Source organism: Dermacentor variabilis, chromosome 6 (assembly GCF_050947875.1).
Source record: "Dermacentor variabilis isolate Ectoservices chromosome 6, ASM5094787v1, whole genome shotgun sequence".
NCBI lineage: Eukaryota > Metazoa > Arthropoda > Arachnida > Ixodida > Ixodidae > Dermacentor > Dermacentor variabilis.
Window position 1 is genome coordinate 56,499,448 of NC_134573.1, and position 16,028 is coordinate 56,515,475.

The 16,028-nt window shown below is 41.6% G+C and overlaps 1 pseudogene; it reads left to right on the forward strand.

Annotated features, from left to right (window-relative positions):
• Window positions 1-15,781, forward strand: part of LOC142586141 (uncharacterized) — a 127,066-nt pseudogene extending 111,285 nt beyond the window's left edge.
• Window positions 15,782-16,028: the final 247 nt, after the last annotated feature.

Here is a 16,028-nt window from a genome sequence, read left to right on the forward strand (position 1 = left end):
TATACTTTTTCAGTGGGCGCTCTTTAAATAGAACCTCAAGGGACCAAGGAAATTGGTTCCATTTACCAGGTGGTCTATTTACTCAGAGACATTGAAGAGAGCCAATCAACCAACCATCAGGATGGTGTCCTGTTTAAGCAGCAGTTTTGCTTAAGCGATTTTCATTTATCGATATTGCACTGTATTTCATAATAGTGAATTAGTTGTGTTCTGCATGGACACTTTAGCATGGGTAACATGTTATTATTAATATTTTATCATTTTACAACACTGCCGCTCTCAGCTGAGAGCCTAGCAGACCGGCATGTGCACTTTCTTTTCCGTACATAAATACACGTTTGAGCTACAAAAAGAATAAAAAAGCAACGATAATAAACAACATACAAAGGATAAGGCAGACAAGACATACAATAGAACACTAAACAACGCAGAATAATATGAACAACAACCGGGCCACATCATAGACAATGCAAATACGTGACATAATTGGGTACAAACAAGTCTATACAATTTTTTTTTCTAAGAACTGTCAGTTTGATATAAAGAGAATAAAGAACAAAGATTAGAAGTCGTTAATAATCTATTCTCATGAGCTCCAGCTGTGAAACGAACAGGGATGAAGAGTTTGTCGCTGTTAATGCTGAGCTAAGTTGATTCGTTCTCTGCGTACCCGTTTAGTTGAATATGTTTATTTGAATATTGTGCAAGCAGCAATATTGCACTGTACCCAATTCAATATATAAAGCGAACAATGTAACATGTTGCAAAAGCAGCCACGAACAAGTACCTTCCCTGATCGTATCCAAGAGCAGCATCTTTAAAGAAAATTGGTCGTGCTTTCTCACGTTTAGTGCCTTGTTTTCAGAAATCAAATCCTCCTTATCACAATTTCCTCTAATCGCGTCGTCCCCTGCGCTGAGGCCATTTGAGATTGCATATAATTGCACTTCAAATAGGATATCGGTCCTATATAAAAAGCACATGGCATCACAGTCACCACCTAGATATAAAATTCGAGCTGCAAAGCAGTAGCAGACATTCTGAGGTAGAAGCCTTACTATTCTTTTAAATTGGGATGCATACTCATATCACTTCTATGCAATTGCAGACATGACTTCTTTTGTTGCAACCAGGACAGATTTACCGGACATAAAGGAGCAAAATTGTCTGACCTTACAATTATTATTCTCCCTGAGGAACCATGCTTTCCAATTATTATATGGGGATCGAAAAGAAAGTAATTGGAAAGGAAAGCTGCATTTCATCCAAGTAAATAAAATACTGTTCATGCTACCTTCGAGGCTGCTAACTACATTCCTATCTTTGAATCTGATTTTGTTACCTTTCTATCGGTTGCCAAAAGTATAGGTGTATTGTTGGTCGAGGGTGGTCGAACGGATATAGGTCTCAGGCGAGAGGAAATATTCCGACAAGGAGAGTTGCCAGGTTGAACAACGAACGTCTCAGGCTGGAGCCATTTGGTTTCCTTGTAATGATGTTGACTCCAGCTTGAGACTTTCTTTGTTGGAAAACTGTTTATGGCTATTGCTCCACACAGGATCTATTGCTCCACACAGGATCTGCACTTTCTTTGAAAAAAAAACATATTAATGAGTTCAAGGGCTTTGTGCATGGCTCCGTCCCTCAATGCAAAAATTTCTTTTCAAGGAATGACACAGTTGGTACCGTTCTTGAGAATTCAATAGGAAGAACCAAAAATTAGACTAACAGACTGGCTATGGCGACAAGTATACATGAATAGATGCGGAGTGCCATTTCTTCATTTGCCACCAAGCTTGGGGCTAGCCGAACTTCTACCTAAAATTGAGAGTTTTTAATGAAATACATACTAAGAGTATTCTCTTCATAATCTGAAAATTTAAAAAATGGTATTTGGTTATTCGTATTCAGTTTGGAACAGTGTCATGGACACTGACGAAGTAAGGGCTTATACAGTAATGAGTCATAGTGCTGGATGACCACTGATTTATTTTAGAACAGACAAACAGTTAAGTACTCCTAAAACAAACAGTTTAAACAGTTAAGAATGCTTCCTAAAAGCCATAATATATGAAAGCAGGAAGCAGTTGTACAAAACAATGTATGTGCATGAAAAATGCACCTGATCATCGGTTTGGAGACATATATGCCATTTACTTGAGAGTTAACAAAACGTTTGCTACACTGAAACATTTTCCCTACATTTTAGCAATTCCGTTGGCTTTGATTATTGCTCGAGTCAGTTGGTTGCTTTTGTTACTGCTATTAGAGTACGGTGAAGTGTAATATAGATGGGCAAGTGTTAGTGACAGCTATAAATATTGGCAAATTTCGCTGCACCAGGATACTGCACGCATTGTCCTGTTGCAACGAAACATTCCGGTAAATTTTCACAGTAATCTGTAGCACTTTTCCATCTGTATCGCCTCACACTGTTCCATGTATTGTGCTTCGAAATTAAAAAAAAACAAATCCTTCATGCAATATACCTGAGAATGACTGATGAATTTGTCCTTCTCGTGCTAATCGCAAAGCTTAATTAGCTTATGTACGCCTGGTCCTAATTTCTGGCTACGAGTTTCAAAGAACACAGGAACTAACCAATCTATCTTAAAATGCATCAAAATGTGCGGATGACAGTTGTTGCACACAAACAACTTCATTAGCCTCGATCTCAAACACAATGTGTGTTCCACATTGTGTTTTTCACAGATTAAGGGCGTATGAGTCATCTGTGAGAAACAACCCTCCCTCATAAAATGTTAAACCCTGAAAAGAATGTGACTGTGGTCCTGTGTTCTACAAAACTTGTGTTGTAGCCTGGTATTACGACCTGAGAACATGTAAGGTAATTTTGGCTTGCAACATTTTAAAAGAATGACGAATGTATCAGTGATTCATTAGTTGCACTGCATGAAGAATGTATTTAATAAATATCTTCACATCATATCTCCACCTGTTATTAAATATTGCCCCTTTCCATATTTTAAACCTTGAAGCGAGATCCGGTGCTTGTTTCATATGCATACATATCTTTCTTCGTTTACTTTTTGTTATGTCATTACATCAGAATTTGTATAACCAAATGGCCACACACTGATTTTCGCACGTTATAGGGGTGCTTGCAAAGCCTCGCAAACATCAGCCTATTTGGTCAAAACATACTTTTGTACATATGCTTTTCAAAAGAATGCAGCAGAGAAGGTAACAAGAATGATAAGCATTAGGTTAAATCCACTGCCATGCTTTACTTTTTTGCCTTTATTCCCTACAACTAAGTGGATAAGCAGAAATGTGAATGTTACAGAACTGCAGCAATTAAGTTGTTGAAATTATGCATAAATGCTAACGCAGGTAAGCTTAGATCTATGTGCAATAATACACACCAGTCTCAGTTTCGTTCCTTCTTACACAAACATGGTATATTTTATTCCTTTGGTATGAACGAACGCATATGTAGACCAGTCAAGATTGTATTTGAATGAGAGCTTTCACAATTAGGCACCACTCTATTCTGACCATTAGGGTATATACAGTGTAAATAGTGCATTCGACGGCCCGAATTTTACAAGTGCAACATGTTAGCAAAAGCAGCAACCCTTAACCCAGAAACTAATTAAATCCCACAAAACAACAAAAAAGATGAATGTGTCCACTCAGTATCTGTTTGCTGAAGCTAGAAGAAAGTGGCATGCTTGTTGACAAACCTACATCCACGGCACATTTGTATGTGACCACCTTCTGCCTCTTTAAGTGCTTTCGTGCCTTTTACAAGGTATTACTGCATATTTATTCGCTTGTCTGTTGCACAAACCGATCAACTATCAGTGAGTGCACAGTGCACCATGTCATTTTTCTACGTGGACTCGCTTTGTGTCCTTAGCACTGCTCTCACCTGCTCAGAACTAGGAATCGCAAAAACATTTGTTTTACTTAAATATGCATGCCTGAACATGTGGATTCTGCAGTTGAAATAGGGTAATTATAAGTAAAACGAATGACATGTTCTGATAAATTTTGTTTTCATAATCTGATTGTTTATTTGGGCACATAAAGAGTGAGATAATTCGTAATAAAACCAGAAACAAATTCAAGCACTGGTTTATTCTGGTTGGTGCTCTATTGACTTTAGCAAACACAATAAACATATCGCAGGCACTGAGAAATACCAACAAGCTCTAACTTCCAGACGGTGCTATCGGTCACATGTGCACATGATATCGCTACAAAAACCAAAACGAAAGTAAGCCATTGGAAAAGCACATTTTAACAGAAAAATAACAAGACAAAACAAAGAAAACAGACTTCTTTTGGTAGTTAAGTGACAATCAAGGCGCAAATGACAGCCATAATTTGGCAAGCACACAATTAGTTATTTTTCTCAGTCCCTTGATATCACCATCTCTTGTTTCACAGCGACACCGACGGGACATCTACGCACATATTTATTGCACAAGCCATTTTCGCTAGCTCCAAAATCCTTCTGCGGTTATTCATTTAGTAGCTGCTTCGCCTGTACTGACATTGCAGGGGGGGGGGGGTGTAGGTTCTGAGTACCGTAACTAACATTGAAATCAAGCACACAAAGCAGGAGGGAGTTATGTTTGAAAACTCTGCCACCAATTTCAGCCAGGAAAAACCTTGATGTCTCTTTGGTCCAAGGTAAAAACAATGTGAGGCGTCCCCTATAAGTAACCGGAAATAAATGAACCTTTTTAGTGTAATCTCTATCTGGTGAGGTATGATAATAGCCTGATCTTAATTTCTCTATCTATCCATGTTTGGAACAATATACGCGGTGAAATACCTTTATTTCAAGAGATTTCCTACTCTTTTAAATCCTACCATTGTAGCTTACCCTTACTCTCTTGAATACAAAGCCTTTTATTATTATATCCTACTACAAATCTAACTGCCATACTTCGAACCATTTCAAGCATACCAGCTAACTCAATATTATGGGGATCCTAGCAAAGACAGACTTATTTGATTACTGAATGCACATAAGCAAACTTCAGCGGTTCTTTGAGGTTTTCAAGTAGCCGACAAAATGTGTATGGGTGGACACACGACAGCTACTACACCGATAGGCATCGTGGCAAACCAAAATTAATTTTATTCCAACATGGGCGGCGCGGCGGTGTGTGACCAGACGATAGTCGGCTTTTTCTGGAGGTATGTATAAATGAACCCCTACATAACGAGTCCACTAAAATCAGCAATTTGGTAAGCTGTACTGAGATTCCACCTTGTAGTCAAATAAGTACAGTTGCAAATGCATTGTACATTGCACTGAAGGGGCCGCAGTCGCCAAAGCAAAATTGAGAAGAAAAAAATATGAATTTAAGAGTCGGCGACCTAAGATTTGGATTCAGGGTCTGTTAACGATACCTATACATAAGTAGTATGAAGCAAACCCAGCTTTGCTCTCGCATCAACTCGGTCCTCTTTGATACTGCCACACGCAGTGTGACGACGCTATCATTAAAAGTGCCGGCAGTGGCGGGAATGCTTTATCTGTCTCTCGCTTCAATGCATCTCTGAAACTATAGATTATGCAACCCCAGTACTAAACACGTGGGAAGACGGTGCGCATAATACCACGCCATGTCAGCACGTCCGCTCTTGCCACATGCGGAATATCACCTATAGAACAGGGTGTGCAGTCAGCAGATGTGCGCAGCTGCGTTCACAGCCATGTGCTGCGACGGCTGCGCTGGAAAAGAACACATGCACGGATTGGGATCGCCTGAGGGCCCCCTTAAAAGCTCAGTTTGTCATACTCTGTTGCTCTAATAGGCTAGTGCTAAAAGTGAATTTGCTTTATTCCTATTAAGAAATTTTTTACGTATAGTAGAAAAATTTTGAAAGTGTAGAACATTTTATCACTTTGCACGACTCTCAGTTGCAGTATCCTAAAAATGCATAAGCAGCCATTTCAGCATTGTTTCATCTAAGATGTCTTTTTCATGCTGGAAGAAAGGCATGTGTTTAAAAAATAAGCTTGGTTGCAACGTGCAAAGGAATAGTGTAATGTCACAAGGGTTGCTGAAATCAAAATATATCTCTCATTTTCATGCGACTGGAACACCGTCAAAAATAAATGACCTTTTAAACAGACTAAAATAAAGCCACAGCACAAGCACCCATAGTAAGCTAGGTACTTTATCAAGCTGATGAGAGAAGACTTCCAAAAAAGAATCTTTCCCACTTTGGTAAAATTTTTAAAACAATGGTTAACGCCTGGCCCCATGCCTTAAATATAGAAGGAATGAAGTTACTCTTTGTTTTACATATACCCAACAAATATAGAAAATGGGTCAAGTCTATACTGTAGGTAGGTGTGAACAACAATCTCGCTTCAGCTGGCTGCAGTGCTCCTCGTGATGAATTTTCGGGCAGAAAATTGTTACCCCAATATGACGACGCCCACAACAATGCCGAATGTGGTAGAATACATCAATGCACACGGAAAAATTTTTAGTGCATGCTTGCTGGCACCCTGTGTATGTATTGCCCTCTAAGAGAATTGTGGCCCTCACGTGCTGGAATCTTTCCGTGGCATAGAAAATAACAATTTGTGATACCAGCTGTGCAGTTTTATCACAGCAGCAGTTTATTCACAGTTACGTCCATGTGTTTACATGATTTAAGCGTTGCATGTGGGCATCTTGGCTACCAAACAGCCTAGATTTTGCATCCAATTCTGGTGTGTAGCGTAGCAAATGCTTTTATTGGAGCAACTTTAGGTTTTTATATTGGTTATCCAGTTTACTTGATCCTTCACAAAAGAGCTATAGGCAATTTTTCTCCAATATAAATGCAGTTTTTATAGCATTCGTCATGGGAAGTGTGGCTTGCCCCATTCGCCAGAGTTCTTGCTGAACGATGATTTATTAGCGGTCTATTATTTCTGGAACTTCAACAGATTATGTTTTTGTCTCCTCAATCCACACTTCTGCTACACTTCTGGCAGCATCTCTACACAGGACGTTTTGACTGATGTCATACCAAGTGTGCACTCTACAAGCCTTGTGTGCATCGTTTTCAGGACTCTTTCGATGATCGTATTATTTCATATTCAGTGACTTTATGAACTAAGTATCTAGCGGCAGCTTGAACATGGCGTACACATGAGAACTCGCATGAGGCATGGTCGAATACGTCCAGCACTACATCACTGAGCAGTTAACCATGCTGTAAGGGTTAGAAACTAAATTGCCGCCTTGTGATTGAAACTTTTCCACATTACAATCAAGGCTTCAATTGCCCAGCCAACGACCTGCAGCAATGGTGTGAACTACAGTGATCTGATGTCAAGTTCTATGTCATGGTGCATACAGCTAATCCCTCCAGTGGTGGCCCTCAAGGCCAACAGGCATCCGTTTCTGTGCACGTGCTTGTGTAGGACTAGGAAGATGGGGCGAGTTTGTTCTTCAGCATCAGCACTATGTTCACGTTGTATCGGAAACACATTTTCTTACTCAGTGCGTTAGCCCTTGAACCAAGATAATTGCCACCAAGAGCCCTTTGTCCACGAACCTTTTCCTTTGCCATGTCATTTCTTTCTGCCTTGATGTCATGGTGGCACTTCAGCTAGCTGAAGCAATGATGGTGTTTGAGTACCCACACAGCCTTGCAGTCTTCGAACCTGAGAATTGCTTCGTTAAAAGCGGACATGATGCGATCTCAGCAGACAGAGGCGAGCTAAAAAAGAACCCTCATAAACTTCTTTCCATGTCATTCTTACCTTGTCAATAATCCTGAGCCTATTGATGTATTATTCAGCATGGTCCAAAGCAACTTGGCTCTTAAAAATCAAAATAACAACTTTGCGAGGCCAGCTACTAGACTAACACTGTCTCTTCAGCTGGCATTACGTGTCCCGCAGCTGTCAAAGCAGGAGTACAAAAAAGACGAAGGAAAGTGTGGAAGACAAAATGTTGTTCGTGAAAATCCCATACGTTTATGGACTGTTACACAGACTGAAAAAGATAGTGGCTTCCCAATACAGTATTGATGCACGTAATTGTTTCAGTCACGAACAAACATCCGGTTGACCAGTCCTGCATAAGCACAGTGTACAAATGCCTATGGATTAAAGTTTGTTGTGTGTGCATGTGGTGCAGTGTACCACATTCCATTTTCCTGAGGCTGCAGTACACTGGACAGACTGGTTCCTACTTCAATAGTAGGCCCTTAGCGTATTGCCGCCCTTTGTTAATATTTTGCTGCAGATTGTGTCAAATTCGAATGCAAACTGTTTTGCAGGGCACGTCAGTTCACTTCAAGAAATTAGGCAGAGTAACCCAAGAAATAGTTTAAGCCTCCAAAACGTTTATTACGGTCTATAGTTTAGTACAGGTTTTCGCATGATGTTTCGCTTCATTTACGTTATAATGTTATTGCTTGCTAGACGCTCGTGCTTTGATGTGCCCACTAGTAACAAAGACAACTTGTAACAAAGATTTTCCTTCCTAACAAGCGTTCAGAGACATTGCCTGTCAGCTCATCTTTTAACCAGTTTTTCATTCGATCTGTGCACTCGCACCGAACATAAACTACAAAATATCAGTACACACCTATGATTCTGCTAAGATTGTTGGAGTGGTCAGCCACAGAATGCGACGTAGGTAGAAAAGCATCCGGAGGTAAAGCAAAATAACAATCTTTGTAAGATGCGGATCAAAAAATTGATTCCGTGAGGCTTTCGGCATGTATACTAATTACCACATTTGTATGCAAAATTGTTTTGCTTAATAGCTGAGCAAGGTTAACGTCTCTCCCTGTGACTGCAAGCCAGTGCTACTGATGGCAATAGTGGCGAATGTGGCACATCCTTTATAATGGATTTTTTGTGGCTTAGATGAATTCAAAAGAATTTAGCTTCACATAATACATGACACCTGTGATTAGAGAGACATGTTGCATGAAGAACCAACGCGAGGTGTAGCTCTGCCTAACACTTGCAGAGCCAGACTTAGTACATACACAATACAAATGGGCAGCAAAGTGAAGAGGTGGATAGCTGCTGCTATAACTCGAAGACTGCATGCATCATGCAGATGTAAATGCAGCTCGTATAAGGAGCGAGTTGCCCTTTGGTGCATTTCACTTCCCTTCCTTTGTTGTCTTCATTTCGTGCTGGTGCCATGTGGTAATAACGAACAAAAATCAAGCACCTCAGTTTCCATTCTTATTTTACTACATGTACTAAGTCATCCAAATGTGCTTTAGACTGTTAAGGATCTACTTTAACCATTTTGTTTTAAGAATATTTTTCGCTTGGATTCACTACACCTTAATGTACTGCTAATTCTAGACAATGCTTGAAAAATACCTATATCCAAACAAGAACACCTTCAATTAGGATTACAAAGTCTACGGTTTCGAGATGAATACATATATACATTATACATGCTCACAATGAAAATATAAGTGACTGTTCTAATACGCACACTTGGCATACTGCATAACAGTCACCTGGTTCCAAAATGGTTTTTTTATTACACGTAGGACGGCTACAAGTAAACATTCAATTCTGGCAGTGGCTTAAGAAACGGCCGAAACCTTCACACTGCAATCAATGAAAATTTTCGAATTTAGAGTGTAAGGCATAGACAGGGCAAATAGTGTTATTGTGTTACATCAAAAAATCAATCAAAAAATTTGAGTACGTGTAAATTTTGCAACATAGCTGTATTGTATTAGCACTTATATTTTCACATTTGGCTTAATCCAGTTTTATGCACATGCAAATGGACCAATGCTACCTTCAGCTTAAGACCAAACACTGTGGTGTCCAACATACCTGCATTTTACAACACCAAACATTTAGAGAATGAGCAACTATTTTAAAGAGTGCAGTTCTTTGGACACTATAATTGATATATATCTGGAAAACCAACATTTTGCTAAAATGATAACTTTGTCTAATTAGTACTGCGAATAATGCATCATGGAAGCAACTTGCATTTACCCGACACCACAATACACTGTCACCTCTGCGTATTCTCCAGAATCTGGCCCAATGTGCTCAAGCTGCCGGTAAACCCTGGAAGGTGCCTATGATACTTGAAGAAGCTCAGCAAACAAGAAAAGGACCTAAAATGAAGGTCATAGAAGCAAAGCAAATTTTTAACAACTCCTCTCTATATTGCTATGGATGTGAAGTTGCCAGATGATGATGCATTTGCACTGTGCTTTTAATCGTGCAATACTAGAGAGCAGATTTTTTTCAATAATGATGTAATCGAGAAGAATGACAAAAACCAACCTAATGAATATTTTTATAAACTTGCACGAAGTTTTTGACATTATGCTGATGCACACACCTGCATACCTCTGCTGTGCAGTCTTATTTCGGCTTTTTTAATTTTATTGTCACATAGTAAGGCGCATGAGGAATAATAAATTTGCTCAGCTGTTTTGGAGATTTCACGCATATCTTCGGCTTTCGCACGGCGCCAGTTTTCTTCCAGCTTCTCCCAGCATTTTTACAAATGCTTGTATGATTGTGACCGCTCGCTGTGGCGACTGTCTAACTCGTCGGCCGACTTCTCCCACGTCTTCTTGTTTGCGGGGATGGACACAGCATCAGTTCTCTCACATTCAAGCACATCGCGGTGCGTCTCCATTAGATCCGTCTGGATGGTGCGCTCCTCGACCGTAAAGTTGATCATACGCCGCTCCATTCAGAACGCGGTTTACCAAGAAAGAACTCCAGAATTTTTCAAACAACTAAAATGATGAAGAATGAGCAAAATAATACACAGATAATTATAAATAGGCAAAAAAAGCCTAGGAAGTAAAAACAAGGCAAAACAAGACCGATGAAGGAAATACAAAATCAACGCGGGGAAAACCAATCTCGAGACGTCGGTACAAAAACGTGCGCTGCGTCCACTGAATTGAACCAGCGTGGCCAGACGTAAATAGTGAACTCACCAAAAACGGTGAGCGTTTCATCACGTTTCATCAAGCATTTATACAATATTCCTGTACACGTGCTTCTGTGCATGCCATTATTGCTTTCTTGTAATAAAGGCAGTTTAAAACTTGTCAAAGAAAATATTTCATAGAAAAAGATTTCTAGCCTTGTTCCCAGGAAAAACGCTTAACGAGTGAGGGGTGCCTTTCATAAGGAACGCTTATGGCACCACCTATTTCACATTAGCTTATGAATGTTATCTTAGGATTGATCGACGATTCTCAACAAAAAAAGTTATTTACATCTTTTTCTTCGATCTAGAACGATGAAAATGGCGCGTAAAATTACAGCCAAATCAGCTGCTATGTCGGACGGGGTAGCTTCCCGCATCACTTAACGTAATCCATGCTCAGTTACGAGCGACATTAACACGGAAGAAAGAGCCGTGGAGCAGCGGATGTCACTCATCAGTTACTGTCGAAGGACTCTTTTTTTCCCTCCTGAATGGTAGAATCGATGACAAACATGAGGAAGCACATATGCACGATTGAACCATCACTCTTTAATTTTTCGTGAAATGTATGACGGTCCTAGGCCATTTTTTTAAGGTAAATAACCGATTTCGTTTAGTAACGAGACATGCGCGGAACGGCGCGCTAGGCTCATCACGTCATGTCCCCACATCGGACAAGTGCACGTGATGGGTGTCTCCGCATGCACTGCACCGTTAGTTGTGGCAGTAAAACAAAATGTTGCGAGCTTAATAAAGAGCGCGCAAAAAATAAATTCGTTCGTTTACCCCAAGCACTTAGAAGGGAAAAAGATGCGAAGACAGCTATGGCGCTGAGAAGCTTGTTTCTGTTGATACATATTGCCAAAGCAGGCTGTTCGCAAGCTGTAGACAAAACCAAACGGAAAACGTTCCACTGTATGAAGCGTGCTTTCCCACGAAGACACCTCGATCGCCTGGGTTTGGTGAAGTGTACTTGCAGCAAAGACATAGCGGCACGCTCCAGCTCGGTAGGGGACAAGTGAAGTACATCCTCTAGGACCAATGTGCACGCACTGCTTCGCTTCCATGCGCGGTCGAGCCGGACACACCGGCGTATCGTGGAGTGTTGCTGATACCGAGGTCGCGGGAGTAAATCCCGGCCGCGGGGGCCGCATCTCGATGGGGACGAAATGCAAGAATGCCCGAGTCCCGTGAGCTGCGGGCACGTTAAAGAACCTAAAGGGTGATGATTATTTCAAGTTTATTCACGTGCCTCATACTTGACGTCCCTCACTGTTTTAGCCCGTAATAGTTCCGTATACTAAAGTAAATATTAAAATAAAAATTTCACTAATGTACTGCCGGTAGACCCCATTTATTGCTACGTACTTTGCTCCGGCTGACCTTGTCGTTTTCTCTTCTCCATTACTCCGCTGGTGATGTGGATCGCCACACAATCCCAATAGTTTGCCCTGGCCCCCACGATGATAATACGGTAGCATGCTCCCAATTGAAGCCTTTTCTGCTTTTCCGCTGGGTCATTGGTAGTATATTGTATTCAGCTGGTTCCTGCTGTCCTGATTATGTGGTAAGGTCCTGTGCATGGCGTTTTTGAACCAAGTGCCTTTCGCGTCAGATTCCACGAATCTGGTTCAATCTCCGGCATCTATGTGCCGTGTGCGAGGTCAAAATTATTTTTCATTGTCACTGTATAATTTTGTCGCTGATGAAAATTCTTGGGTTGTTCTTTTGGATCAATTTGTTTCACTAAGCCGAATTCGTCGTCCGCTGGCAGCCATAAGCTCGTTCAAAGACCTGCTGTATATGATCTGCTGCGGTGTTCAACAGCTGATCATATACAGCAGCCCAAAGTCGCAGCTTCTCGCTTTAGAAGGATGGGCCATTATCTGCGGCGGTGACTCGGAAATTCTTGAAGAGTTCTCATTCCAGTAAGGATATTACGTACTTTGGGTCCTCCTTTTAAACATTGGCGTCTAATAAACGTGTGCACTTGTCCACGGTGACAAGGACTGCTTCTTTCCTCCCTACTTCCTCCCCCTTCTTTTTCATTTCAGTGAAATCAGGATGCACAACCTCTTATGGCACATCTCAATACTCTGGCAATACCATCCTGTTGCCTCTAGGCTTGTACTTGGCTTTAACAAGCTGATGGTGATGCCAAGTTTCCAGATAATTTGTGATGTCTTTTTCATGTTATGGTATGTCTTCCACAATCCGTCATGTCCTCCTGACTCGGGACTAGTGTGGTAAAGCTTCAGGACTGTTGGCACTTTGGTCTCCGTGACGTAAATTTCGCCATTCTTCACTTCCATTTCCTGCGTTTCTTCCCAAAGCTGTTTAAGTCTAATATTGCTAGTTGGGGCTTCATGAGCCACGTGGAGTCGAGATAGGGCATCGGCATCTTGATATTTCTGTCGCGGGCGTTGCATGACGTCAAAGTTGAATTGTTGAACTTCGCTAACCAATCGAGCTATTATACACTTCGGCTGCGATAGCTCTACCAGATGGGTCAACGCCTGGGTTATCTGTTAACAGCTTGAAGTGGGTGTCTTCAACGTAGCTTCTGAAATATCACAAGGCTAACACCACCGTCAGTGCTTCCATCTCCGTAGTTGCATAATTTTCTTGTCTTCGTAAATGTGGAAGAGTGGTAACTTATCCTTAGCTTCTTTCCTTGGTACTCCATAATAACCTTGGCCTACTCCATGATGACATGCATCGGTATGGAGCTCGAAGGGCGGCTTGAAGTCGGGGAGCATTATTATAGAGCCGATGAAATGATGTGGATAAGCTCAGTGTAGCTATTCTCACGCTCTTCTGACCAAATAAATGCCACGCCCTTTTGGGTGAATGCGGAGAGGCATTTGGTTTTTCCGGTAAAGTCGGTTATGAATGCACGGAAATGGCCCACCAGTCCCCAAAACACTCGGAGCGAATGAACATCATACGGTTTCATCCTTGCCTTCGTATGTTGAACATTCTCTTCCTTGGTGCCTTTCGTTTCACCATCAAACAAACTTCCGAGGAAAACCACTTTACTGCAGATAAACTCACTTTTGATCATGTTAACTTACAGTCGTGCGGTGCCTAATGCCTGAAGTATGAAAACAAATGTTCCTCGTGATTTCGCTTTGTCCAGGAGAAGACAATGATATCATCCACTTATACATTGCAAAATTTTTGAATGAATTTGCTCAGTCGTTTGTTCATCATTTTTTGGAACCACGTCCCAGAATTCTTCGAGCCAAATGCTTATCGATTATACTCGCAGATGTCGAATGGTGTGACAAATGCCGTAAACATAATCTCTTCTCTCACTGGTACTTGCCAGTACCCCTAATAAACCCTATACGAGAAACCAATTGCATCCTCCAGTCTCGTCACTGATGTCATCTAGCCCAGGCATACCGTATGGAAAAAGATCGGTCGGCTTGCTTACCGTTCGCTAATCAGTGCACAGTCGGAATGATCCATCTTCCTTTGGTACATTGGTAATAGGCGAAAGAAGACAGGATGTCGATGGCATAATGATCCCTGCTTCTAAGATGCCTTGAAGTTCTTGCCTTAGCTATACTTTCTTTTCATAGCTGAGATTAAACGACTTTTTCTGACGAGTGCTCTGTCGCGCAGCAAGAACGGCCCCTCAATCTTGGTTGTGGCATCGGCATATGAACCAATGCGGATTAACTCGGGGAACTTCAGCGGCACGTCTTCTGCGTATGATGTATTTCGCTCGTCGCGTTTTTCCATAGTCACCTTGTCATTCTATATTATGTTGATCTTCATAGTCCTCATGTCAGGTCGTTATAAAAAAGGCGAAGTTCACCGCTGACACAACAAGCGCTTCCACCTTGAACTACGGCCCTTCAAACTCAAGCGCTGCCATTGTCCATTTACGGTAATCCCAAGATAAACCATCGTAGCTACACACAAGAACAGGCTTTCCGGATATGATGCTGGTTGACGGCACTATTTGTTTCAATGATTAGGTACACGGAAGCACCAATGAGAGTCGATGCTTACTTGTTTCGGTTGTTTACATGCATTGGCAATGTCAGAACACCTGATTTAAACAGCAACAGCGTTTCTTCCCCTTATTGGTGTTATTCGGTAGTGCCTGGACATTTGGAGGTATTGCCGGTTGGTGAAGAACTGAGCCTCGCGTGGATGTGTCGCTCGGTGTAGAGTTGTGACTCTTGTCTCTTTTGATGAAACAATAAAATCTGTCATCATGACGCATGCCACGGACTGAAACGGTTGGTCCATTGTGCTTCGCCGCCCAGCTAGAACTTCTATCTCGAACTCCCTTGTGATACCGTGTATAATGAGGGCGATACCTCACGATTCTGGAAGTTTGGGCTCGGCTGTACAAATTAAATGCCACTTTTCCAACACATACTCTCTCATGTTTCGGTAATTTCTGTGTGATGAATATGGTGTTATTCCAAAATTCCACGGTATTCTTTTCGAATCCTCTTTAGAAACTGTCCTTCCACACATTCAACTATGAACTTTACCGAAGATCGTGCCATGTCCATGCGTTGCCATACAGAAATCCCCGCAGGTTCTGTATGCAATCGGCGACACTCAACCATTGGTTCGTGGAGCAAGCATACTCATACAAATAAAGCAGGCAAGTACACCAGAGGAATTGCCATCAAATATGTCTGGCTTTACGAAAGGCTGTTCTCCCTTTATCCACATCTTGACAGCGAAACAACAAGATCTACCAGCTGCTGCTGTTGCTTCATGTGGCATTTCTGAAGATCAAGCAGTGCCTTCAGAAGAGTTATATCCGTGTCTCGCGGCGTTGCAGCTACCTGAGTTTAATGAGTTAAGATAGGTCCTTCAAAACAAGTTTCAGACTCGTCTTGTTCACTGGAGGCAGAAACGGTAACTTTGGGGACAATGTCTTCAGCCGAAAACCCGGAGGCAGCCGTAAACCCGGAGACGACAACCCGTCTCTCACCACGGCGTCGAATCATCGTATCTGCTTCATCGTCATCCGCTGGTGACTGGCGTCGCGTCGATGGGCTCTCCATACAGGAGCTATCGCCGCAGCGTGTATTCCTATTCGCCCTCTGC